The sequence below is a fragment of the Chiloscyllium punctatum genome, chromosome 1 (assembly GCF_047496795.1).
Source record: "Chiloscyllium punctatum isolate Juve2018m chromosome 1, sChiPun1.3, whole genome shotgun sequence".
NCBI classification, from domain to species: domain Eukaryota; kingdom Metazoa; phylum Chordata; class Chondrichthyes; order Orectolobiformes; family Hemiscylliidae; genus Chiloscyllium; species Chiloscyllium punctatum.
Genome location: NC_092739.1, coordinates 168,168,286 through 168,195,217, shown reverse-complemented (window position 1 = coordinate 168,195,217; position 26,932 = coordinate 168,168,286). Strand labels below are relative to the sequence as shown.

Genomic DNA, 26,932 nt, shown 5'->3' with positions numbered 1-26,932 from the left:
TAGGGAGTGTTGCTGAACAAAGAGACCTTGGAGTGCAGGTTCATAGCTCCTTGAAAGTGGAGTCACAGGTAGATAGGATAGTGAAGAAGGCGTTTGGTATGCTTTCGTTTATTGGTCAGAGTATTGAGTACAGGAGTTGGGAGGTCATGTTGCAGCTGTACAGGACATTGGTTAGGCCACTGTTAGAATATTGCGTGCAGTTCTGGTCTCCTTCCTATCAGAAAGATGTTGTGTAACTTGAAAGGGTTCAGAAAAGATTTACAAGGATGTTGCCAGGGTTGGAGGATTTGAGCTACAGGGAGAGGCTGAACAGGCTGGGGCTGTTTTCCCTGGAGCGTCGGAGGCTGAGGGGTGACCTTATAGAGGTTTACAAAATTATGAGGGGCATGGATAGGATAAATAGACAAAGTCTTTTCCCTGGGGTCGGGGAGTCCAGAACTAGAGGGCATAGGTTTAGGGTGAGAAGGGAAAGATATAAAAGAGACCTCAGGGGCAATGTTTTCACACAGAGGGTGGTACGTGTAAGGAATGAGCTGCCAGAGGATGTGGTGGAGGCTGGTACAATTGCAACATTTAAGAGGCATTTGGATGGGTATATGAATAGGAAAGGTTTGGAGGGATTTGGACCGGGTGCTGGCAGGTGGGACTAGATTGGGTTGAGATATCTGGTCAGCATGGACAGGTTGGACCGAAGGGTCTGTTTCCATGCTGTATATCTCTATGACTCTATAACAGGACTAGACAGGGTAAATGCAGGAAGGGTGTTCTGATGATTGGGGAGTCCAGAACCAGGGATCACAGTCTAATGATAGGGGTTAGGCCATTTAGAACTGAGATGAGGAGAAATGTACTCATCCAGAGAATGGTGAGCCTCTGCAATTCTCTACTGCAGAAGTTGGTTGATGCCAAACATATCATGTTTAAGGAGTTAGATTTTTTCTTCAGGCTGAAGGGATCAAAGAGTACAAAGTGAAAGTAGGAACAGGGTACTGAGTAAAATGATCAGTCATGATCATGTTGAATGGCAAAGCAGGTGCTAAGCACTGAATGGCCTACTCCTTTCTGCCAAAGGAAAGAGATTCCTGCCGTCTAATCTATCATTACCCCTCACAACTTTGTATACCTCAATCATTTCACCCCTCAGCCTTCTCTGTTCCATCGAAAACGACTCCAACCCCTCCAATCTCTCCTCGTAGCAACAATCCTCCAGCCTGGCAACATTCTAGTAAAATCTTTCCTGCACTCTCTTCAGAACAATTATGTCCTTTCTGTAATGTGGTGACCAGAACTGCTCAGAATATTCCAATTGTGGCCTCACCAGTGTTGTACACAATTTTGTTACCTTCCTACTTCTGTATTCTGTGCTTCAGCCACTGAAGGAGAGCATTCCTTGTGCCTTCTTTACTACCTTATCTATTTGTACTGCTACCTTTAGGAACCTGTGCACTTACATAAGACCTCTCACTTCATGTACACTTCTTAGTGTATTCCTTTTTTTTATGTATTCCTTTTTACAGTTTGACCTCCCTAAATGCATTATCTTACACTTCTCAAAGTTGAACTCCATCTGCCACTTTTCTGCCCACTCAATAATCCATCTGTATAATTTTGGAGTTTACAACGATCTACACTATCCACTACATGGTCAATTTTTGTGTCATCTGCAAATTTCCAAATTGTGCCCCCAGCTTTTCATTCACTAGTGCAGCCACTGACCATTGCTGTGTGTTTCCTGTAACTAAGCTAATTTCAGATCCAATTTGACAGACTACTCTGTATCCTATGGGCTTTTACTTTTTATTGACCAGTCTGCAATATGGGACCTTATCAACATCAACTGCACTACCCTCATCGCTCCTCCTTGTCAGTTCTATAATTAATTCAAACAGATTTGTAAGGCATGACCTTATTTTAATTTCTCTTTGTAGCTCATATAATCTGACCTCATGAGAAACCTGTTATCCCAGGAAACAGTCTTTCACTTCCCTCATCACACAGGAGACATATTGCGTCCAGCCAACTGCCCTGCCATGATTTGCCCTAGTTGTAAAACACTTACTTCAGTCAAAGAAACGAAAAGTAATGTGTCTGAATTTGCTAATATATTGCTGGGTGGTAATAAAACCTGTGAGGGCACAAAGATGCTGCAAAAAGAAAACGGCAAGTGGAAAACATGGGGAAGAATGCAATTATCCACTTTGACTTAAAAGCAATTGATTTAATGTGTGGAAACTTATTATGATTCCGAAAGTCTTGAGTGTATCTGTAGAAGGATCCCAAAAGGTAACCATAAAAATTCACCAAGCAACTAGTAAGCAAATACCATGTTTGCCTGTATTGCAAGGAGTTGAAAAATGTGGTGCTGGAAAAATACAGCAGGCCAGGCAGCATCTGAGGGGCAGGAGAATCGACGTTTCGGGCATAAGCCCTTCTTCAGAATGAGGCTGGTGTGCCAAGCGGGCTGAGATAAAAGGTAGGGGGGAGGGCTACAACCTCTCCAACCTCTCACCCTCACAATGCGCAGCCCTCCACTCCCTCCGCTCCAACCCCAACCTCACCATCAAACCGGCAGTGCAGTGGTAGTTTGGCGCACCGATCTTTACACTGCTGAAGCTAGATGCCAACTCGCAGACAACTCCTCCTACTGCCCCCTTGACCATGACCCCGCCACCAAACCATCATCTCCCAGACCATCCATAACCTCATCACCTCAGGAGATCTCCCATCCACCGCCTCCAACCTCATAGTCCCACAACCCCGCACCGCCCGTTTCTACCTCCTGCCCAAAATCCACAAACCCAACTGGCCAGGCCGACCCATTGTCTCAGCAGCCCTCCCCCCTACCTTTTATCTCAGCCCGCTTGGCACACCAGACTCATTCCTGAAGAAGGGCTTATGCCCAAAACGTCGATTCTCCTGCTCCTCAGATGCTGCCTGGCCTGCTGTGTTTTTCAACTCTGATCTCCAGCATCTGCAGTCCTCACTTTTTCCCTGTATTGCAAGGACATTGGAATACAAGAATACATTAGAATACTTTGTGCATCTTTAATCTCAGTTTTTAAGAAAGACTGTATTTAGATTGAAAGTGGTGCTACAAATGTTCATTAAATTGATCATTCAGTCTGAGAAGCGAAAGGGAGATATTCCGATCACATTAACTATTTTGACTGATCACTGATCCTGAAATGGGGAACAGGGGAGGGTTGGCACAACAAGCCTATGGTAGAGCAATAAGTGACAAAATGCAACTTCTGGGCTTTGAGGTTTATTTGCTCATACACTAAATCCTGACATTGTAGTTGTTTTTCACAGGGGTGGTGATCGGTAGTGCTGACAGTTCAATGAAGTGATTGGAGAAGCTGTTAATGTCCCATTTTCCATTGCTAGTTTTGAATCATAGAGCCCCTACATTGTGAAACAGACCATTTGGCCCATCGATTCTGCACCGACCCTCAGAAGAGCACCACCCAGACCCACCGTATCCCTGTCACCCCACATTTCCCACAGCCAATCCACCTAATCTACACATCTTTGGACTGTGAAAGGAAACACTGGAGCAACTGGAGGAAACCCACAGATAAAGGGAGAACATGCAAACTTCACCCAGACAGTCACTGAAGGGTGGAATTGAATCAAGGTCTCTAGTACTGTGGGCCATTGTGCTGTCCTAGGTTAGGTGGGTAACACTCTTGGTCCTAAGTCAGAAGGTTACAGTACTCAGGACATGAGCATAACCATCTAGGTTCAGACTCCAGTACAGTACTGAAGGAGTATGGTACTTTCAAAGGTGCTGTCTTTCAAATGAGACATTAAGTTGAACTTGTACAGTAGGAAGAGCATTGAAAGACAAGATAACATATGGAGTCTATGGTGAGTGGTGTTCCACAGGGATCTGTCCTTGGGCCTCTACTGTTTGTAATTTTTATTAATGACTTGGCTGAGAGGATTGAAGGATGGGTCAGCAAGTCTGCAGACGACACAAAGGTTGGAGGTGTCGTTGACAGTATAGAGGGCTGTTATAGGCTGCAGCAGGACATTGACAGGATACAGAGATGGGCTGAGAGGAGGCAGATGGAGTTCAACCTGGATAAATGCGAGGTGATGCATTTTGGAAGGTCGAATATGAAAGCTGAGTACAGGATTAAGGATAGGATTCTTGGCAGTGTGGAGGAACAGAGGGATCTTAAAGTGGACAGAGTTGTTAAGAAAGCATATGGTGTTTTGGCTTTCATTAACAGGGGGATTGAGTTTAAGAGTCGTGAGATCTTGTTGCAGCTCTATAAAACTTTGGTTAGACCGCACTTGGAATACTGCGTCCAGTTCTGGTCGCCCTATTATAGGAAAGATGTGGATGCTTTGGAGAGGGTTCAGAGGAGGTTTACCAGGATGCTGCGTGGACTGGAGGGCTTATCTTATGAAGAGAGGTTGACTGAGCTCGAACTTTTTTCATTGGAGAAAAGGAGGAGGAGAGGGGACCTAATTGAGGTATGCAAGATAATGAGAGGCATAGATAGAGTCGATAGCCAGAGACTATTTCCCAGGGTAGAACTGACTAACACGAGGGGTCATAGTTTTAAGCTGGTTGGAGGAAAGTATAGAGGGGATGTCAGAGGGGGTTCTTTACACAGAGAGTTGTGAGAGCATGGACTGCGTTGCCAGCAGCAGTTGTGGAAGCAGGGTCATTGGGGACATTTAAGAGACTCCTCGACATGCATATGGTCACAGAAATTTGAGGGTGCATACATGAGGATCAATGGTCGGCACAACATCGTGGGCTGAAGGGCCTGTTCTATGAGTACAATTCTAAAGGTGGTCCAGGAGCAGAGGGACCTCAGCATATATGTGGACAGACCAAAGATGGTGGCAGGATAAGTGGCGAGAGCAGTGGGGCGACACAGCTCAGTGGTTCGCACTGCTGCCTCACAGTGCCAGGGACACTGGATTTATTTCCACCCTCAGGCGAATGTGTCACATTTGCACATCCTCCCTGTCTCTGTGTGGGTTTCCTCCGGGTACTCCAGTTTTCTCCCACATGCCAAAGATGTGCATGTTAGACAGATTGGCCATCCTAAATTGCCTATTGTGTTCAGGAATGTTCAGACTAGGTGGATTAGCCATAGGAAATGCAGGGTTACAGAGAAAAGGTATGGGGGGTGGCTGCCTCAGGGATGGGATGCTGTTCAGAAGGTCAATGCTAACTCAATGGGCCGATTGGACCAAAATGCTTGTAGCCCTCATCTGGAGTATTATATGAAGGATATGAGTGCATTGGAGAGAAAGTAGAAGTAATTTCCAGGAATAGTTCCAAGAATGAGAAACTTCATTCAACAGGATAGTTGGGACTATTCTCCCTAAAGACAAGAAGGCTGAGAGATTTGGTAGAGGTTTTCAGATTAATGAAGGGCTTTGATAGAGTAGACTGGCAGAAGATGTCCCTCTGGCAAAAGAAAAAGGAATGGGAAGGCATAGATTTAAAGTGATGTGAAAAAAAGCTTTTTCACTCAGCAAGTAGTTAGCGTGGAATGCATTGCCTGGAAGTTTGGTGGAGGCAGGTTCAATTGAGACATTCAAGAGGATATTGGATGATTATTTGGATAGACATAGTGTGCAAGGATAAGGAGAAAAGCAGCAGATTGGAACTAGAATATGATGCTCGTTTGTAAGGCAGGTCCAGTGGGCTGAATGACCTCTTTCTGTACCATAGTGATCCTGTTATTCTGTCTACTTTCTCAGGTGGAAGTAACAGTTCCTATGGCACTATTTTGAAGAAGAACAAAGGTGTATATTTTCATTTGTTTATGAGATGTGGTCTTCTCTAGCTGTGGTGAGCTGCACTTTTGAGCCTTTGCAGTTCATGTAGTGGAGGTAGACCAATAGTGCTGTTCGAAAAAGTGTTCCAGCACTACTTTCTGATAGTGAAGGAAAGTGATACAGTTCCCATGAGAGGAACTAGGCCAATGTTTAATCAACATCTCAAAACCTGATTATCTGTTCATTGCCACATTGCTGTTTATGGGAGCTCTTTGTGTGTAAATTTGTTGTGGCATTTCATACATTGTAACATGATGCTACTTCAGTTGGCTATAAAGTACTTTGGATTGTCCTTTGGACCTAAAAGGCGCTATATAACTGCAAGCTCTTCAGTTTTCTTTACCTCGCACAATTGTTCATTTATAGCTTGACATCCCACTATGAACGCAAAACTGCTGAATTGATTAAGGTAGCCAAATGATACAGTGCACTTTTCTTAACAAAAGCACGAGCTCCCTGTTCATTCTCAGCATGTTGTCTTGTTTGATGAATTCAGTACATTCAGCACATGCTGATGGAATTATTATTACACCATTACCTCATTTCTGTGAAGATGAGTAAGTTTTGATAATGTGACTGTGTACCTGTGGGATATTTAAATATGGGTCATTCCTACATCCAACTGCTTAAGACATAGCTTTAGATGCACTTTAGATGTTGCTGCTTTCATTATCAATCATTTTTGGAGATTGTAAGAAATGACAATGAAATGTATATTGAGTATTTTATGATTAAATGTTAAAATTAATTGAACTTCCCTAATTGCTTTTTTGTCTTATTTTAATACCGAGAAAATGTGGTGTAACTATTTGAGGTTTGCTTCCATGTTAAAGTCATAGAATAATTCAATATATAAGGGGGATTTCAGTGTATGTGCTTCTGATTGTACCCTACAATTATAGAAATACAAATTTGTTAATCACAACCAGAGGTCCAAGATGAGCAGTACTGCAGAGCTCAGAGCTGATTTGTTGATTGTAGAATTGCTTCCCCAATTGCTGCTTATGCCATCTGGTATGCAAGTAGTCCTGATTGGTAACTTTACTAGCTTGACACCTTATTTTTAGGTATGTCTGGTGTGGTTCTTGGCATGCCCTCCAATGAGCCAAGGTTGATGCCCTGGCTTGATGGCTATGGTTGAGTAGCGGATATGCCTGGCCATGAGGTTACAGATTGTGCTGGAATACAATTCTTCTGATGTTGATGACCTATGATGCCTTACTGATGTTCAGTCTTGAGTTCATCGATTTGAAGTCTGTCCCATTTAGCGCAATGATACGCTAGAGTACTGACGAAAAGCCACCAGACTCGAAATGTTAACTCTGCTTTCTTCTCAGAGATGCTGCCGGGCCTACTAAGTTTCTCCAGCAATTTCTGTTCATGTTGTGATACTGCTAAGTAGACCTATCAAGTCACTTGTAATAGCAAGAAGTTGAAACAGTTCTTTGTTCTCGGCGCAGCAATGGCCTTTGGCCCATCGAGTCTGCAATGACTAGAACTACCACTAAAGATGCACTAATCCCAATTTCCTGTGCTAGTACCATTTCCTCGAATGTTTTGATATTTCAAGTGCTCAATCAAACTTTGTTTAAAGATTATAAGGTTTCCAGTCTCCACTACCTTCCCAGGCAGTGTATTCCTGTACCTACCCTCTAAGTGAAAACACTTTTATCTAAACTTCCTTCTAAATCTGCTACCCCTTACCCTAAACCTATTCGAAAGTAAGGACTGCAGATGCTGGAGATCAGAGTCTAGATTAGAGTGGTGCTGGAAAAGCACAGCAGGTCAGGCAGCATCCGAGGAGCAGAAAAATAGACGTTTCGGGCAAAAGCCCTTCATCAGGAATAAAGGCAGTGAGCCTGAAGCGTGGAGAGATAAGCGAGAGGAGGGTGGGGGTGGGGAGAGAGTAGCATAGAGTACAATGGGTGAGTGGGGGAGGGGATGAAGGTGATAGGTCAAGGAGGAGAGGGTGGAGTGGATAGGTGGAAAAGGAGATAGGCAGGTAGGACAAGTCCGGACAAGTCATGGGGACAGTTACTGAGCTGGAAGTTTGGAACTAGGGTGAGGTGGGGGAAGGGGAAATGAGGAAACTGTTGAAGTCCACATTGATGCCCTGGGGTTCCTTCATCCCCTCCCCCACTCACCCATTGTACTCTATGCTACTTTCTCCCCACCCCCACCCTCCTCTAGCTTGTCTCTCCACACTTCAGGCTCACTGCCTTTATTCCTCATGAAGGGCTTTTGCCCGAAACGTCGATTTCGAAGCTCCTTGGATGCTGCCTGAACTGCTGTGCTCTTCCAGCACCACTAATCCAGAATCTGGTTTCCAGCATCTGCAGTCATTGTTTTTACCTTGCCCATCCTACTAACCCATTTATGTCTTCCTGTAATCTACAACCATCTTCTTCACTATTAACCAGTCGACCAATCTTGGTGTCATCTGCAAATTTGCTTATTCTTCCCCCCACATTTTCATCTCTATAATTTATGTATATAGCAAACAGTAAGGGTCACAGTGGTATACCACCGGACACTGGCCTGCCGTCAGTTGAACAGCCTTCTATCACTCCCCTTCATGTCCAATTACTGAGCCAGTTTCTAAGCCATCTCGCCAAGTTTCCCTGAAATCCATGTGCTCAAATCAGTCTCTTATGTGGGACTTTGTCAAAAGCTTTGGTTAAATCCATATAAACTACATCAACTGAACTTCCCTCATCCACACACTTGATCACATTTTCAAAAACTTCTCACAAATTTGTAAAGCATACCCTCCCTCTGACAAAGCCATGCTGACTATCCCTAATAGATCCAACGGATATTAATTCTCTCCTTCAGAATTTTCTTCCTTAGTTTCAGAATTACTCCCTCACTTGCATATCAGTGGGGCCCAAAATAGGAAGATATTCAAGTTCAATGTGTGCTAAAGAGCTGGTGTCAGATGGAGAGCTTCAGATATTGGGATCTCCTCCAGGGTAATTGGGACCTGTTCAAGAAGGATGAGTTACATGTAAACTGGATGGGAGCTTTGTTTGTAACACAAGGGAGTATTTAAACTAATGTGATAGGGGACTGGGAAAAAGAACAATAGGTCATCATGTGGAGTGATTGAGGAGAAAGTCGACTTAAGTGACTTAAATCAGAAGAATAGGCAGGGCTACCAGGTTAATGAACACAATGGGACTGACAGTCTGAAATGTATTTATTTTAATACATAAGAACCATAAGAAGTAGGAGTGGAAGTAAGGCCATTCGACCCATCGAGTCCGCACCACCATTCAGTCATGGCTGATGGGTATTTCGATGTCACCTACCCACACTCTCCCCATATCCTTTAATTCCTTGCAAGGTCAAGAATTTATCAATCTCTGCCTTGAAGACATTTAGCGTCCCGACCTCCACTGCACTCCGTGGCAATGAATTCCACAGGCCCACCACTCTCTGGCTGAAGAAATGTCTCCTCATTTCCATTCTACATTGATCCCCTCTAATTCTAAGTCTGCGCCCACGGGTCCTAGCCTTTTGGAAACAATATCCCAGCGTCCACCCTTTCTAAGCCATGTATTAGAACATAGAACATTATAGCGCAGTACAGGCCCTTCGGCCCTCGATGTTGCGCCGCCCTGTCATACGAATCTAAAGCCCATCCCACCTACACTATTCATGTACGTCCATATGCCTGTCCAATGACAACTTAAATGCACTTAAACTTGGTAAATCTACTACTGTTGCAGGCAAAGCATTCCATACCCTTACTACCCTCTGAGTAAAGAAACTACCTCTGACATCTGTCTTATACCTATCTCCCCTCACTTTAAAGTTGTGTCCCCTCGTGTTTGCCGTCCCCATACTTGGAAAAAGGCTCTCCCTGTCCACCCTATCTAACCCTCTGGTTATCTTATATGTCTCTATTAAGTCACCTCTCAACCTTCTTCTCTAGAACATAGATAAATACAGCGCAGTACAGGCCCTTTGGCCCTCGATGTTGCGCCAATCCAAGCCCACCTAGCCCACTATCCTCCATATGCCTATTCAATGCCCGTTTAAATGCCCAAAAGAGGGAGAGTCCACCACTGCTACTGGCAGGGCATTCCATGAACTCGCGACTCGCTGAGTGAAGAACCTACCCCTAACATCTGTCCTGTACCTACCACCCCTTAATTTAAAGCTATGCCCCCTCGTAATAGCTGACTCCATATGTGGAAAAAGGTTCTCACTGTCAACCCTATCTAAACCCCTAATCATCTTGTACACCTTTATCAAGTCACCCCTAAACCTTCTTTTCTCCAATGAAAACAGCCCCAAGTGCCTCAGCCTTTCCTCATACGATCTTCCTACCATACCAGGCAACATCCTGGTAAACCTCCTCTGCACCCGTTCCAGTGCCTCCACATCCCTCCTGGAGTATGGCGACCAAAACTGCACACAATACTCCAGGTGCGGCCACACCAGAGTCTTATACAACTGCAACATGACCTCAGGACTCCGGAACTCAATTCCTCTACCAATAAAAGCCAGGACGCCATATGCCTTCTGCACAGCACTATTTACCTGGGTGGCAACTTTCAGAGATCTGTGTACATGGACACCAAGATCCCTCTGCTCTTCCACACTACCAAGTATCCGACCATTAGCCCAGTAATCCATCTTCTTGTTACTCTTACCAAAGTGAATCACTTCACACTTACCTACATTGAACTTCATTTGCCACCTTTCTGCCCAGGTCTGCAGCTTATCTATATCCCGCTGTAACCTGACACATCCTTCCTCACTGTCAACAACTCCACTGACTTTCGTATCATCCGCAAACTTGCTCACCCAACCTTCTAGCCCCTCCTCCAGGTCATTTATAAAAATGACAAACAGCAATGGTCCCAAAACAGATCCTTGCAGAACACCGTGAGTAACTGCACTCCAAGATGAACCTTTACCATCAACTACTACCCACTGTCTTCTTCCAGCCAGCCAATTCCTAATCCAAACCTCCAACTCACCCTCAATGCCATACCTCTATATTTTTTGCAGTAGCCTACCATGGGGGACCTTATGAAACGCGTTACTAAATTCCATATACACCACATCTACCGCTTTACCCTCGTCCACCTCCTTAGTCACCTTCTCAAAGAATTCAGTAAGGTTTGTGAGGCACGACCTGCCCTTCACAAAACCATGCTGACTATCCTTGATCACATTATTCCTATCCAGATGTTCATAAATCCTATCCCTTACAATTTTCTCCAAGACTTTGCCCACAACAGAAGTGAGATTCACTGGCCTATAGTTACTAGGGTTATCCCTACTCCCCTTCTTGAACAAGGGAACCACATTTGCTATCCTCCAGTCTTCTGGAACTATTCCTGTAGACAACGAGGACATAAAAATCAAGGCCAATGGCTCTGCAATCTCCTCCCTTACTTCCCAAAGAATCCAAGGATAAATGCTATCAGGCCCAAGGGAATTATCTATTTTCACCCTTTCCAGAATTTCCAACACCTCTTCCCTACATACCTCAAAGCCATCCATTCTAATTAATTGTGACTCAATATTCACATCGGCAACAATGTCCTGTTCCTGAGTGAATACTGACAAAAAGTATTCATTCAGTGTCTCCCCAATCTCTTCAGCCTCCACACGCAACTTCCCACTACTATCCTTGACTGGACCTATTCCTACCTTGGTCTTTTTTTTATTCCTGACATACCTATAGAAAGCCTTTGGATTTTCCCTAATCCTACCAACTAAGGACTTTTCATGTCCCCTCCTTGCTGCTCTTAGCTCTCTTCAGATCCTTCCTGGCTACCTTATAACTCTCAATCGCCCCAATTGAACCTTCACGCCTCATCTTTACATAGGCCGCCCTCTTCCCTTTAACAAGGGATTCCAATTCCTTATTAAACCACGGCTCCATCACACGACCCTTTCCTCCCTGCCTGACAGGTACATATTTATCAAGGACACTCAATAGTAGCTCCTTGAACAAGCTCCACATATCAATAGCGTTCTTCCCTTGAAGCCTACTTTTCCAAGCCATGCATCCTAAGTCGTGCCTCACTGCATCATAATTTCCCTGCCCCCAGCTATAACTGTTGCTCTGCAGTGCACACTTATCCCTCTCCATCACGAGAGTAAAAGTCACCGAGTTGTGGTCACTGTTCCCGAAGTGCTCACCTACCTCCAAGTCTAACACCTGGCCTGGTTCGTTACCCAGAACCAAATCCAGTATGGCCTCACCTCTTGTTGGCCTGTCTACATATTGTGTCAGGAAACTCTCCTGCACACATTGGACAAACACCGACCCATCTAACAAACTCGAGCTATAGCTTTCCCAGTCAATATCTGGAAAGTTAAAGTCCCCATAACAACCACCCTATTACTTTCACTCTTCTCCTGAATCACCGTCACAATCCTTTCTTCTACGTCTCTTGGACTATTAGGAGGCCTGTCGAAAACTCCTAACAAGGTGACCTCACCTTTCCTATTCCTAACCTCAGCCCAAACTACTTCAGATGGCAAGTCTTCATCCATCGTCCTTTCCACCGCTGTAATACTATCTTTGACAAGCAATGCCACACCTCCCCCTCTTTTACCCCCACCTCTGACCCTACTAAAGCATTTAAACCCTGGAACCTGCAACAGCCAATCCTGTCCCTGTTCTACCCACGTCTCCGTAATAGCCACAACATCAAAATCCCAGGTACCAACCCATGCTGCAAGCTCACCTACCTTATTTCGTATTCTTCTTGCATTGAAGTATACACACTTCAAGCCACCTTCCTGTTTACAGGCGCCCTCCTTCGAGATTCCTGACATACCTATGGAAAGCCTTCGGGTGAACCCTGATCCTATCCACCAACAACTTCTCATGTCTCCTCCTGGCTCTTCTGAGCTCTCTCTTTTTAGGTCTTTCCTGACTTCCTTGTAACCCTCAAGCGTCCTGAGTTTTCACATTTTGTCCTAACATAAGCCGCCTTCTTCTTGACCAGGGATTCCACTTCCTTCGTAAACCACGACTCACTTGTTCTATATTTTCCTCTCTAATCTTGTAAACTCCAATGAATACAATCCCAGGATCTTCAGCTATTCATCGTATGTTAGGCCTACCATTCCAGGGATCATCCGTGTGAATCTCCACGGGACATGCTGTAGTGCCCATATGTCCTTCCTGAGGTGTGGGGCCCAAAACTGGACACAGTACTCCAAATGGGGCCTAACTAGAGCTTTATAAAGTCTCACTAGCACATCTCTGTCCATGCCTGTATTCTTTTTTCCAAAGTGCAAGACCTCACATTTGTTCACATTGAATTTCAGCAGCCATTTCTTGTACCACTCTCCCAAACTGTCTAAATCTTTCTGCATACTGGATTAGTGGTGCTGGAAGTACACAGCAGTTCAGGCAGCATCCAACGAGCAGCGAAATCGACGTTTCGGGCAAAAGCCCTTCATCAGGAATAAAGGCAGTGAGCCTGAAGGGTGGAGAGATAAGCTAGAGGAGGGTGGGGGTGGGGAGAAAGTAGCATAGAGTACAATGGGTGAGTGGGGGAGGAGATGAAGGTGATAGGTCAAGGAGGAGAGGGTGGAGTGGATAGGTGGAAAAGAAGATAGGCAGGTCGGACAAGTCAAGGAGGCAGTAACTGAGCTGGAAGCTTGAAACTAGGATGAGGTGGGGGAAAGGGAAATGAGGAAGCTGTTGAAGTCCACATTGATGCCCTGGGGTTGAAGTGTTCCGAGGCGGAAGATGAGGCGTTCTTCCTCCAGGCGTCTGGTGGTGAGGGAGCGGCGGTGAAGGAGGCCCAGGACCTCCATGTCCTCAGCAGAGTGGGAGGGGGAGTTGAAATGTTGGGCCACGAGGCGGTTTGGTTGATTGGTGCGGGTGTCTCGGAGATGTTCCCTAAAGCGCTCTGCTAGGAGGCGCCCAGTCTCCCCAATGTAGAGGAGACCGCATCGGGAGCAACGGATACAATAAATGATATTAGTGGATGTGCAGGTGAAACTTTGATGGATGTGGAAGGCTCCTTTAGGGCCTTGGATAGAGGTGAGGGAGGAGGTGGCAGGGGAAAGTGCCAGAATGGGAGGGTGGGTTGTAGGGGGGTGTGGACCTGACCAGGTAGTCACGGAGGGAACGGTCTTTGCGGAAGGCGGAAAGGTGTGGGGAGGGAAATATATCCCTGGCGGTGGGTCTTTTTGGAGGTGGCGGAAATGTCGGTGGATGATTTGGTTGATGCGAAGGTTTATAGGGTGGAAGGTGAGCACCAGGGGCGTTCTGTCCTTGTTACGTTTGGAGGGGTGGGGTCTGAGGGCGGAGGTGCGGGATGTGGATGAGATGCGCTGGAGGGCATCTTTAACCACGTGGGAAGGGAAATTGCGGTCTCTAAAGAAAGAGGCCATCTGGTGTGTCCTATGGTGGAACTGGTCCTCCTGGGAGCAGATATGACGGAGGTGGAGAAATTGGGAATACGGGATGGCATTTTTGCAAAAGATAGGGTGGGAAGAGGTGTAATCCAGGTAGCTATGGTGGGTTTGTAAAAAATGTCAGTGTCAAGTCGGTCCAGGAAGGGGAGGGAGGTGTCAGAGATGGTCCAGGTAAATTTAAGGTCAGGGTGGAATGTGTTGGTGAAGTTGATGAATTGCTCAACCTCCTCGCGGGAGCACGAGGTGGCGCCAATGCAGTCATCAATGTAGCGGAGGAAGAGGTGGGGAGTGGTGCCGGTGTAATTACGGAAGATCAACTGTTCTACATAGCCAACAAAGAGACAGGCATAGCTGGGGCCCATACGTGTGCCCATGGCTACGCCTTTGGTCTGGAGGAAGTGGGAGGATTCAAAGGAAAAATTGTTAAGGGTGAGGACCAGTTCGGCCAAACGAATGAGAGTGTCAGTGGAAGGGTACTGTTGGGGACGTCTGGAGAGGAAAAAACGGAGGGCTTGGAGGCCCTGGTCATGGCGAATGGAGGTGTAGAGGGATTGGATATCCATGGTGAAGATAAGGCGTTGGGGGCCGGGGAAACGGAAGTCTTTGAATCCTCCGTAATTACACCGGCACCACTCCTCACCTAACTTTGTATCATCGGCGAACTTTGCCAGAATGCCCTCAGTACCTTCGTCCAGATCATTAATATATTACGTGAACAGCTACGGCCCCAACACTGAACTCTACAGGACACCACTTGTCACTAGCTGCCATTCCGAAAAAGAACATTTTATCCCAACTCTCTGCCTTCTGTCAGACAGCCGATCCTCAATCCATACCAGTGGCTCACCTCGAACACTATGGGCCCTCACCTTACTCAGCAGCTTCCCGTGAGGCACCTTATCAAAAGCCTTTTGGAAGTCTAGATAGGCTAATCAACCTATAATTTTCTTTTGTATTGATTCTTTCTTGAACAAGGGGTTTATAACAGTGATTTTCCAATTGTCTGGGACTTTCCCTGACTTCAGTGATTTTTGAAAGATTGCAACCAACGCTTCCACTATTTCTTCAGCCACCTCCCTCAGAACTCTCGGATGGACCCAATGCGGGCCAGGGTATTTATCAATTTTTAGACCTTTTAGCTTTTCAAGTACTTTCTTCTTTTGTAATGGCTACCATACTCAACTCTGCCCCTTGACTCTCCTTAATTGTTGGGATATTACTCATGTCTTCCACTGTGAAGACTGACACAAAGTACTTCAGCTATTTCCTTATCTCCTATCACTAGCCTTCCAGCATCAGTTTGAAGTGGCCCAATGTCGACTTTTGCATCTCGTTTGTTTCTTATATATTGAAAGAAATGTTTACTATCATTTCTAATATTACTGGCTAGCTTACCTTCATATTTGATTCTCTCCTTCCTTATTTCTCACTTTGTTATCCTCTGTTTATTTTTGTAGTCTTCCCAATCTTCTGATTTCCCAGTGCTCTTGGCCCCTTTATAGGCCCTCTTGTTTTCTATGATACATTTCCTGACTTCCTTTGTCAGCCATAGTTGTCTAATCCCATCCTCCCACCCCGCGCCCCCCACCGCAGGTAATCTTTCTTTTCTTTGGGATGAGTCTCTATATTGTGTCCTCAATTACACTCAGAAACTCCTGCCATTTTTACTCTACTGTATTCCCGGTTAGCCTCTGCTTCCAGTCTATTTTTGTCAGTTCCTCTCTCATGCCCTCATAATTACCTTTTATTTAACTGTAACACCATTACATCCGATTTTGCCTTCTCTCTTTCAAATGCAGACTGAACTCTACCATATTATGATCGCTGCTTCCTAAGGGTTCCCTTACTTTAAGATCTTTTATAGAGTCTGGTTCATTGCAAAGCACTAGGTCCAGAATAGCCTGCTCCCTTGTGGGCTCCATCACAAGCTGTTCCAAAAAGCCATCCTGTAAGCATTCCATGAATTCCCTCTCTTTGGATCCACCAGCAACATTATTCACCCAGTCCACCTGCATATTGAAGTCTCCCATGATCACCGTGACCTTGCCTTTCTGACATGCCCTATCTATTTCCCGGTACATCTTGCACCCCTGGTCCTGACCACTGCTTGGAGGTCTGTACATAATTCCCATTATGATTTTTTTGCCTTCGTGGTTCCTCAACCCACACAGACTCCAAATCATCTGACCTTATGTCATTCAGTGCCATAGATTTAGATTAGATTCCCTACAGTGAAATAGGCCCTTCGGCACAACCAGTCTGACCCTCCGAAGAGTAACCCATCCAGACCCATTTCCCTCTGACAAATGCACCTAGCACTATGGGTAATTTAGCATGGCCAATTCACCTAACCTGCACATCTTTGGATTGTGGGAGGAAACCGGAGCACCCGGAGGAAACCCACGCAGACACGGGGAGAACGTGCAAACTCCACACAGTCAGTCGCCTGAGGCTGGAATCGAACCTGGGACCCTGCTGCTGTGAGGCAGCAGCGCTAACCACTGAGCCACCGTGTCATGTTAGTCTTAACTAACAAGGCAACCCTGCCCCCTTTGCCCACCTCTCTGTCTTTTCGATAAGTTGTAAATCCTTTGATGTTTAACTACCAGTCCTCAAACCCCTGCAACCACGTCTCTGTGATGCCTACCTTCATTTACGATGACTTGTGCTGTAATTCATCTACTTTCTCACTGGGGCCTCTACATTCGGGCTAAAAGGGGTCATGAAATAGCTATAGCTAGCAGAATTAAGGAGAATCCCAAAGCCTTTTATTCTTATTTACGAAGCAAGCAGGTAACTAGAGAAAGGATTGGTCCACTAAAGGATAAGGAAGGAAGGCTGTGTGTCGAACTTGAGAAAATGGGTAAGATTCTGAATGATTACATTGAGTCAGTGTTCACTGAGGAGAGGAACATGATGAATGTTGAGATTAGAGATAGAAGTTTGATTAATCTGGATTACGTTGACATAAGGAGGGAAGATGTGTTGGGTAGGCTAGAGGTTATTAAGGTGGACAAATTCCCAGGACTGGGTGGGATCTATCCCAGCTTGTTCAGGGAGGCGAGAGAGGAAATAGCTAGGACCCTGACAGATATCTTTGTAGCATCCTTAAACACAGATGAGATACTGGAGGACTGGAAGGTTGCTCATGTTATCCCCCTGTACAAGGAGGGTAGTAGGGATATTCCAGGTAACTACAGACCAGTGAGCCTGACATCGGTGGTGGGAAAGTTGCTGGAGAAGGTACTGAGGGATTGGATCTATTTATATTTGGAAAGGAATGGGCTTATCAGTGATAGGCAACATGGTTTTGTGTGGGGGAGACCATGCCTTACCAGTTCCCCATTGTAGACTTATGGAGAAAGTGAAGTCACATGGTGTGCAGGGTGTTCTAACGAGGTGGATAAAGAACTGGTTGAGCAACAGGAGACAGAGAGTAGTAGTTGAAGGGAGTATCTCGAAATGGAGAAAGGTGACCAGTGGTGTTCCACAGGGGTCAGTGTTGGGGCCACTATTGTTTGTAATATACATAAATGATCTGGAAGAGGGCACTGTTGGTATGATCTGCAAGTTTGCTGATGACATGAAGATTGGTGGAGTAGCAGAAAGCATAAGGGACTGTCAGAGAATACAGGAGGATATAGATAGACTGGAGAGTTGGGCGGCGAAGTGGCAGATGGAGTTCAATCCAGACAAATGTGAGGTGATGCATTTTGGGAAGTCTAATTCTAGAGCGAATTATACAGTGAACGGAAGAGCCTTGGGAAAAGTTGATGAGCAGAGAGATCTGGGACTTTAGGTCCATTGTACCCTGAAGGTTGCTGCACAGGTGGATAGAGTGGTCAAGAAGGCATATAGTATGGTTGCCTTCATTGGACGGGGTATTGAGTATAAGAGCTGGCAAGTCATGTTAAAATTTTACAAGACATTGGTTTGGCCACATTTAGAATACTGTGTCCAGTTCTGGTCGCCACATTACCAAAAGGATGTGGATGCTTTGGAGAGGATGCAGAGAAGGTTTACGAGGATGTTGCCTGGTATGGAAGGTGCTAGCTATGAAGAGAGGTTGAGTAGGTTAGGATTGTTTTCATTAGAAAAAAGGAGATTGAGGGTGGGCCTGATTGAGGTTTACAAAATCATGAAGGATATAGACAGGGTGGATAGAGATAAACTTTTTCCCAGGGTGAAGGATTCAGTAACAAGAGATTACGCTTTCATGGTGAGAGGTGGAAAGTTTAAGGGGGATACACACGGCAAGTACTTTACACAGAGGGTGGTAGATGCCTGGAAAGCGTTGCCAGCAGAGCTAGTAGAGGAAGGCACGGTAGATTCATTTAAGATGCATCTGGATAGGTGCATGAGTAGGTGGGGAGCAGAGGGTTACAGATGGTTAGGATTTGGGCGACAGATATAGACATTGGATTTTGATCAGCTCAGGCTTGGAGGGCCGAAAGGCCTGTTCCTGGGCTGTGAATTTTCTTTGTTCTTTGTTCTTGAATAGTACAAGCATTCAGGTAAAGCACCTTAATGCTAATTTTCTTATCCTCATGATTTCCATCACCTTTAGTAATATGTCCTAAGTTATCCTTTCTTTTTTGCTTCATTCTTCATCTGCCTCAAACTTAAACCCTGCACACACGCTAACCTGCTGCTTATCTTTCTACTTAACTGCATACTCCCTGTTGCTTTTGCTTTCCCTTCCCCCCCTCCCCCAACTCACAAGTTTAAAGTCCTAGTGACCATCCTATTTATCCTTTTCACCAGGACACTGTTTCCAGATCAGTTCAGGTGGAGTCCATCCCATTGGTACAGATCATCCCCCGGTTCCAAAAGTGACACCAATGCCCCATGAAATGGAATCCCTCTTTCCCACACCAATCTCTTAGCCATGTGTTTACTTCCCTAATTTTCTTAGCTTGAAAGGCAGGAGCTTGGACCAGGGGCCTGCCGGGAGCAGTGAGTCTCTGATTTGAACCTTTAAAAACTTACCTCGAGCACGGGAGTCCTCCACTTCTGTTTTTCAGTGGCAGCAGCAACTCGAAGGGTGGGAGCTTGGACCAGGGGTCTGCCGGGAGCAGTGAGTCTCTGATTTGAGCTTTTATATTTGAAATCAGAGAGCAGAGGTTTCTGGGAAATGAGGGACTTCTTATTTTTATTTCCGTCCAGCTATATAAGTCAGTATTTTTTACTTTGTGATAAGGGAACTAGCAGGGATGGCAGTGCAGGGAGATCAATGTTCCTCCTGCGTGATGTTTGAGGTGAGGGACGTCATTAGTGTCCCATCCAAGTACATCTGCAGGAAGTGCACCCAACTCTCGTTTCTCCAAGACCGTGTTAGGAAACTGGAGCGGGAGCTGGATGATCTTCAGATCATTCAGGAGGCAGAGGCTGTGACAGATAAGAGTTCCAGGGAAGTAGTTATTCCTAGGCATGAGAAAAGCTGGGTGATTGTTCAAAGGGGGAAAAGCAGTCAGTGGAGGGATCCCCCTGTGGTCATTCCCCTGAAAAACACGTTTTGGATACTGTTGTGGGGGACATCTTTCCAGGGGTATGCAGTGGGGCCCAGGTCTCTCGCACAGAGTCTGTCCCTGTTGTACAGAAGGGAAGGAGGGAAAGGAGGAGAAAGTGAGGACTGCAGATGCTGGAGATCAGAGCTGAAAATGTGTTGCTGGAAAAGCGAAGCAGGTCAGGCAGCATCCAAGGAGCAGGAGAATCGACGTTTCAGGCATGAGCCCTTCTTCAGGAATGAGGAAAGTGTGCCAAGCAGGCTAAGATAAAAGGTAGGGAGGAGGGACTTGGGGGAGGGGCGTTGGGAATGTGATAGGTGGAAGGAGGTTAAGGTGAGGGTGATAGGCCGGAGTGGGGGTGGGGGTGGGGGTGGAGAGGTCAGGAAGATTGCAGATTAGGAAGGTGGTGCTGAGTTCAAGGGTTGGGGCTAAGACAAGGTGGGGGGAGGGGAAAGGAGGAAACTGGAGAAATCTGAGTTCATCCCTTGTGATTGGAGGGTTCCTAGGCAAAAGATGAGGCGCTCTTCCTCCAGGTGTCGTGTTGCCATGGTCTGGCAATGCAGGAGGCCAAGTTCTGCATGTCCTTGGTGGAGTGGGAGGGGGAGTTGAAGTGTTGAGCCACGGGGTGGTTGGGTTGGTTGGTCCGGGTGTCCCAGAGGTGCTCTCTGAAACATTCCGCAAGTAGGCGGCCTGTCTCCCCAATATTGAGGAGGTCACATCGGGTGCAGCGGATGCAGTAAATGATGTGTGTGGAGGTGCAGGTGAATTTGTGACGGATATGGAAGGATCTCTTGGGGCCTTGGAGGGAAGTGAGGGGGGAGGTGTGGGCGCAAGTTTTGCATTTCTTGTGGTTTCAGGGGAAGGTGCCGGGAGTGGAGGTTGGGTTGGTGGGAGGTGTGGACCTGACGAGGGAGTCACGGAGGGAGTGGTCTTTTTGGAACGCTGATAGGGGAGGGGAGGGAAATATATCCTTGGTGGTGGGGTCCGTTTGGAGGTGGCGGAAATGACGATGGATGATACGATGTATCTGGAGGTTGGTGGGGTGGTAGGTGAGGACCAGTGGGGTTCTGTCCTGGTGGCGATTGGAGGGGCGGGGCTCAAGGGCGGAGGAGCAGGAAGTGGAGGAGATATGGTAGAGAGCATCGTCAACCACGTCTGATGGGAAATTACGGTCTTTGAAGAAGGAGGCCATCTGGGTTGTTCGGTATTGGAACTGGTCCTCCTGGGAGCAGATGCGGCAGAGACGAAGGAATTGGGAATATGGGATGGCGTTTGTACAGGGGGCAGGGTGGGAGGAGGTGTAGTCTAGGTAGCTGTGGGAGTCGGTCGGTTTATAGTAAATGTCCGTGTTGATTCGGTCATCCAAGATAGAAATGGAGAGGTCTAGGAAGGGGAGGGAGGAGTCTGAGACGGTCCAGGTAAATTTGAGGTCGGAGTGGAAGGTGTTGGTAAAGTGGATGAACTGTTCAACCTCCTCGTGGGAGCACGAGGCAGCGCCGATACAGTCATTGATGTAGCGGAGGAAAAGATGGGGGGTGGGGCCAGTGTAGCTGCGGAAGATGGACTGTTCCACATACCCGACGAAGAGGCAGGCATAGCTGGGGCCCATGCGGTGCCAATGGCTACTCCTTTGGTTTGGAGGAAATGGGAGGATTGGAAAGAGAAGTTGTTCAGAGTGAGGACCAGTTCAGTCAGTCGAAGGAGGGTGTCAGTGGAAGGGTACTGGTTGGTACGGTGGGAAAGGAAGAAGCGGAGGGCTTTGAGTCCTTCGTGATGAGGGATGGAGGTGTACAGGGACTGGATGTCCATGGTAAAGATAAGGAGGAGAATGTTAGTTATTGAGGACTCAATAGTTTCAAGCTCAGATAGAAGGTTTGCTGGGAACAAACGAGACTCATGGTTGGTGTGTTGCCTCCCAGGTGCCAGAGTCCGTGATGTCTCAGATCTTATCTTTGGGGTCCGTGAAGGGAAAGGGTGACTGGCCCCATGTCGTGGTCCATGTAGGTACCAATGACATAAGTAGAAAGAAGGATAGGAATGTAAGGCAGGATTTCAGGGAACTAAGGTGGAAGCTGAGAGCTAGAACGAACAGAGTTGTTACCAATGCCATGTGATAGAGAGGAATAGGGAGAGATGTCAGCTGAACACATGGCTGCAAGGATGGTGCAGGAGGGAGGGTTTCAGGTACTTGGATAATTGGGGTTCATTCTGTGGAAGGTGGGACCTGTACAAGGACGGTCTTCACTTGAACTAGAGGGGTACTAATATCCTGGGTGGAAAATTTGCTGTTGCTGTTCGGGTGGGTTTAAACTAGCTCAGCAGGAGAATAGGAACCGGAGGTGTAGTTGCAGTGCACAGGAGGATTAGATTAGAGAGGACAGCGACAGAATTTCATAGTCACAGGAATGTGCTGGCAGACAGCAAACTGGTTTGAAGTGTGTCTACTTCAACAGCAGAGGTATCCGAAATAAGGTAGGTGAGCTTGCAGCATGGATAGGTACCTGGGACTTCGATGTTGTCGCCATTTCGGAGACATGGATAGAGCAGAGTGGGGAATGGATGTTGCAGGTTCTAAATAGAGTCATAAAGATCTCCAGCGTGGAAACAGACCCTTCAGTCCTACCCGTTCATGCCGACCAGATATCCCAATCCAATCTAGTCCCACCTGCCAGCACCCGGCCCATATCCCTCCAAACCCTCCCGATTCATATACCCATCCAAATGCCTCTTAAATGTTGCAATTGTACCAGCCTCCACCACTTCTTCTGGATGCTCATTCCATGCCCATACCACCCTCTGTGTGAAAACATTGCCCCTTAGGTCTCTTTTATATCTTTCCCCTCTCATCCTAAACTGATGCCCTTTAGTTCTGCACTCCCCGACCCCAGGGAAAAGACTTTGCTTATTTACCCTATCCATGCTCCTCATAATTTTGTAAACCTCTATAAGGTCACCCCTCAGCCTCCAATGATCCAGACAAAACAGCCCCAGCCTGTTCAGCCTCTCCCTAGCTCAAATCCTCCAACCCTGGCAACATCCTTGTAAATCTTTTCTGAACCCTTTCAAGTTTCACAACATCTTTCCGATAGGAAGGAGACCAGAATTGCACACAATATTCCAACAGTGGCCTAACCGCAACATAATCTCCCAACTCCTGTACTCAATACTCTGACCAATAAAGGGAAGCATACCAAACATCTTCTTCACTATCCTATCTACCTGCAACTCCACTTTCAAGGAGCTATGAACCTGCACTCCAAAAGTCTCTTTGTTCAGCAACACTCCCGAGGACCTTACCATAAAACGTATAAGTCCTGCTAAGATTTGCTTTCCCAAAATGCAGCACCTCGCATTTATCTGAATTGAACTCCATCTGCCACTTCTCAGCCCACTGGCCCATCTGCTCAAGATCCTGTTGTAATCTGAGGTAACCCTCTTCGCTGTCCACTACACCTCTAAATTTGGTGTCATCGGCAAACTTACTAACTGTACCTCTTATGCTCACATCCAAATCAGGCAATGCAGTAAAAGAGGGAGGTGTGGCCTTATTAGTCAAGGATAGTAAAGCGGTGGCTGAAAGAACTTTTGATGAGGGACTCGTCTACTGAGGTAGTGTGGGCTGATTTTAGAAACAGGAGAGGAGAGGTCACACTGCTTGGAGTTTTTTATAGGGCTCCGCAGAGTTCCAGGGAGGTGGAGGAGAGGATTAGCAAAATTATTCTGGGTAGGAGTGAAAGGAACAGGGTGGTCATTATGGGGGGATTTAACTTCCCCAACATTGACTGGAAATAATAGTACGTCAGATGGATCAGTTTTTGTCCAATGTGTACAGGAGGGTGTCCTGACACAGTATGTCGAAGGGCCAACAAGAGGGGAGGCCACACTGGATCTGATGCTTGGTAATGAACCAGGCCAGGTGTTTGATTTAGTTGTAGGTGAGCACTTTGGAGAGAGTGATCATAATTCGGTTACATTTAGTTTAGCAATGGAAAGGGATAGGTACATGCCACAGGTCAAGAGATATCAATGGGGCAACGACAATTATAATGCAACTAGGCAAGAATTAGGATGCATAGAATGGGTCGGTGTAGGGTCCACTGCTGTTCATCATTTTTATAAATGACCTGGATGAGGGCGTAGAGGGGTGGGTTAGTAAACTTGCAATCTGGATTAGTGGTGCTGGAAGAGCACAGCAGTTCAGGCAGCATCCAAGTTCCTGCGGTGGCAGGGAAAAGTGCCAGGATTGGAGGGTGGGTTGTTTGGGGGACGTGGACCTGACCAGGTAGTCGTGGAGGGAACGGTCTTTGCGGAAGGCGGAAAGGGGTGGGGAGGGAAATATATCCCTGGTGCTGGGGTCTTTTTGGAGGTGACGGAAATGTCGGCAGATGATTTGGTTTATGCGAAGGTTGGTAGGCTGGAAGGTGAGCACCAGGGGTGTTCTGTCCTTGTTACGGTTGGAGGGGTGGGGTCTGAGGGCGGAGGTGCGGGATGTAGACGAGATGCGTTCGAGGGCATCTTTAACCACGTAGGAAGGGAAATTGCGGTCTCTAACGAAGGAGGCCATCTGGTGTATTCTGTGGTGGAACTGGTCCTCCTGGGAGCAGATCCGGCGGAGGCGGAGGAATTAGGAATACGGGATGGCACCGCAGGAACTGTAAAACCTGTGCCCACACCTCCTCCCTCACCTCTATCCAAGGCCCTAAAGGAGCCTTCCACATCCATCAAAGTTTTACTTGCACATCCACCAATATCATTTATTGTATCCGTTGCTCCCGATGCGGTCTCCTCTACATTGGGGAGACTGGGCGCCTCCTAGCAGAGCGCTTTAGGGAACATCTCCGGGACACCCGCACCAATCAACCACACCGCCCTGTGGCCCAACATTTCAACTCCCCCTCCCACTCTGCCGAGGACATGGAGGTCCTGGGCCTCCTTCACCGCCGCTCCCTCACCACCAGACGCCTGGAGGAAGAACGCCTCATCTTCCGCCTCGGAACACTTCAACCCCAGTGCATCAATGTGGACTTCAACAGTTTCCTCATTTCCCCTTCCCCCACCTCACCCTAGTTCTAAACTTCCAGCTCAGTAACTGTCCCCTTGACTTGGCCAGACTTGTACTACCTGCCTATCTTCTTTTCCACCTATCCACTCCACCCTCTCCTCCTTGACCTATCACCTTCATCCCCTCCCCCACTCACACATTGTACTCTATGCTACTTTCTCCCCACCCCCACCCTCCTCTAGCTTATCTCTCCACGCTTCAGGCTCACTGCCTTTATTCCTGATGAAGGGCTTTTGCCCGAAACGTCGATTTCGAAGCTACTTGGATGCTGCCTGAACTGCTGTGCTCTTCCAGCACCACTCATCCAGAATCTCCAGAATGAGGGTAATTCTCATAAAACCCTATGCACCAATAGTGGGAGCATGGGGATTCCAACCGGGGTTTACAGATGCCACTTTTAAACTCTGGAGATCCAGGGGTATCTTATGTCTAGGGGACCTATTTAAAGATGGGGTCCTGTTTTCTTTTGAACAGCTGCATCAGAAATTCGGATTACCTAATGGAGACCTCTTTCGATACTTCCAAATTCAAGATTATATACAGAAGAAGACTACGTTATTAGATAGTCTTTATAAATCAGATAGAGAATGTAATGTCCTACAACCAGTGGGGGTTTCTTCCGTCAGCACTATTTATCATTTATTACATGATGAAATATCGGGAGATATGGATGATCTGCTTAAAACATGGGATCAGGATTTGGGACTGGAAATCTCCATAGAAATGTGGAATGACATTTGGGAAAATGTCAGAAGAATCACCATCTGTAACAGAACCCAGGCTATCCAGCTGAAGATACTTCATAGGGCCCATATAGCACCGGTTCGATTGGCAAAATTTAAGGCAGGAGCATCTCCAATGTGTCCCAAATGTAAAATAGAGGTGGGCACTCTTGTACATTGCCTATGGACCTGTCATAAGATCCGTAGATATTGGACTAAAGTAGCAAGTGCTCTGACAGAAATCTTAGGAACGGAAATTAAAGTGGACCCTGTATCTCTCCTTTTGGGCTTTTCGAACTTTCCCTCCCTGGACATGTACGGGAAGAGATTATTTTCTATTCTCTCTTTCTGTGCAAGGAAAAATATTTTGGTGAACTGGGTGGCTGAGGGCCCCTCTGGACTCTTGAATTGGCACAGATTAATTATGGAATGTATTCCCCTTGACTTCCTTACAAACATGGTGCACCGAAAGACCGAATTATTTTATAAAATATGGCAGCCCTTCTTGAATTACATAAATACAGATATTTCAGCTATCCTAACAAGGGCTTTTACTTAATTGAGATGGTGAACCTGGCTGGTCTGGAGCCCCCTGGGAGAACAATCGCACATGAGTACGAGTTTTGTTACAATTTGATGTTAACACATTCGGAGCATGTATCTCACTACCCAATTTCTGTGTTATCCGTCTTTTTTTTTCTTCCCTGAATAATGTAAGAGACATAATTATATACTCTGGTTAGTTGTAGGTTAGATTGGTAGTTAGTTGAGTTTTGTTGTGGTTCTGTTCGTCGAACTGGGAATTTGTGTTGCAGATGTTTCGTCCCCTGTCTGAGTGACATCCTCAGTGCTTGGGAGCCTCCTGTGAAGCGCTTCTGTGATGTTTCCTCTGGCATTTATAGTGGTTTGAATCTGCCGCTTCCAGTTGTCAGTTCCAGCTGTCTGCTGCAGTGGTCGGTATATTGGGCCCAGGTCGATGTGTTTGTTGATAGAATCTGTGGATGAGTGCCATGCCTCTAGGAATTCCCTGGCTGTTCTCTGTTTGGCTTGTCCTATAATAGTAGTGTTGTCCCAGTCGAACTCATGTTGCTTGTCGTCTGTGTGTGTGGCTACTAAGGATAGCTGGTCGTGTCGTTTTGTGGCTAGTTGGTGTTCATGGATACGGATCGTTAGCTGTCTTCCTGTGTGTCCTGTGTAGTGTTTTCTGCAGTCCTTGCATGTGATTTTGTACACTACATTGGTTTTGCTCATGCTGGGTATCAGGTCCTTTGTCCTGGTGAGTTGTTGTCTGAGAGTAGCTGTTGGTTTGTGTGCTGTTATGAGTCCTAGTGGTCGCAGTAGTCTGGCTGTCAGTTTAGAAATGTTCTTGATGTATGGTACCGTGGCTAGTCCTTTGGGTTGTGGCATGTCCTCATTCCATTGTC

The 26,932-nt window shown here is 46.5% G+C and overlaps 1 protein-coding gene across 8 annotated transcripts in view; it reads left to right on the top strand.

Annotated features, from left to right (window-relative positions):
- The window catches only part of fbxo41 (F-box protein 41), a 548,611-nt gene that overhangs the window by 281,160 nt on the left and 240,519 nt on the right, over window positions 1–26,932 (top strand). Inside the window, exon 13 of one of the 8 annotated variants that reach the window (XM_072578276.1) lies at window positions 5,734–6,564. The exons of the other annotated variants lie outside the window; for them this stretch is intronic. The gene's annotated coding sequence lies outside the window, so the exon portion shown is untranslated. Of the gene's footprint in view, window positions 1–5,733; window positions 6,565–26,932 lie in introns of those variants that run through there. 8 annotated transcript variants of the gene reach the window in all.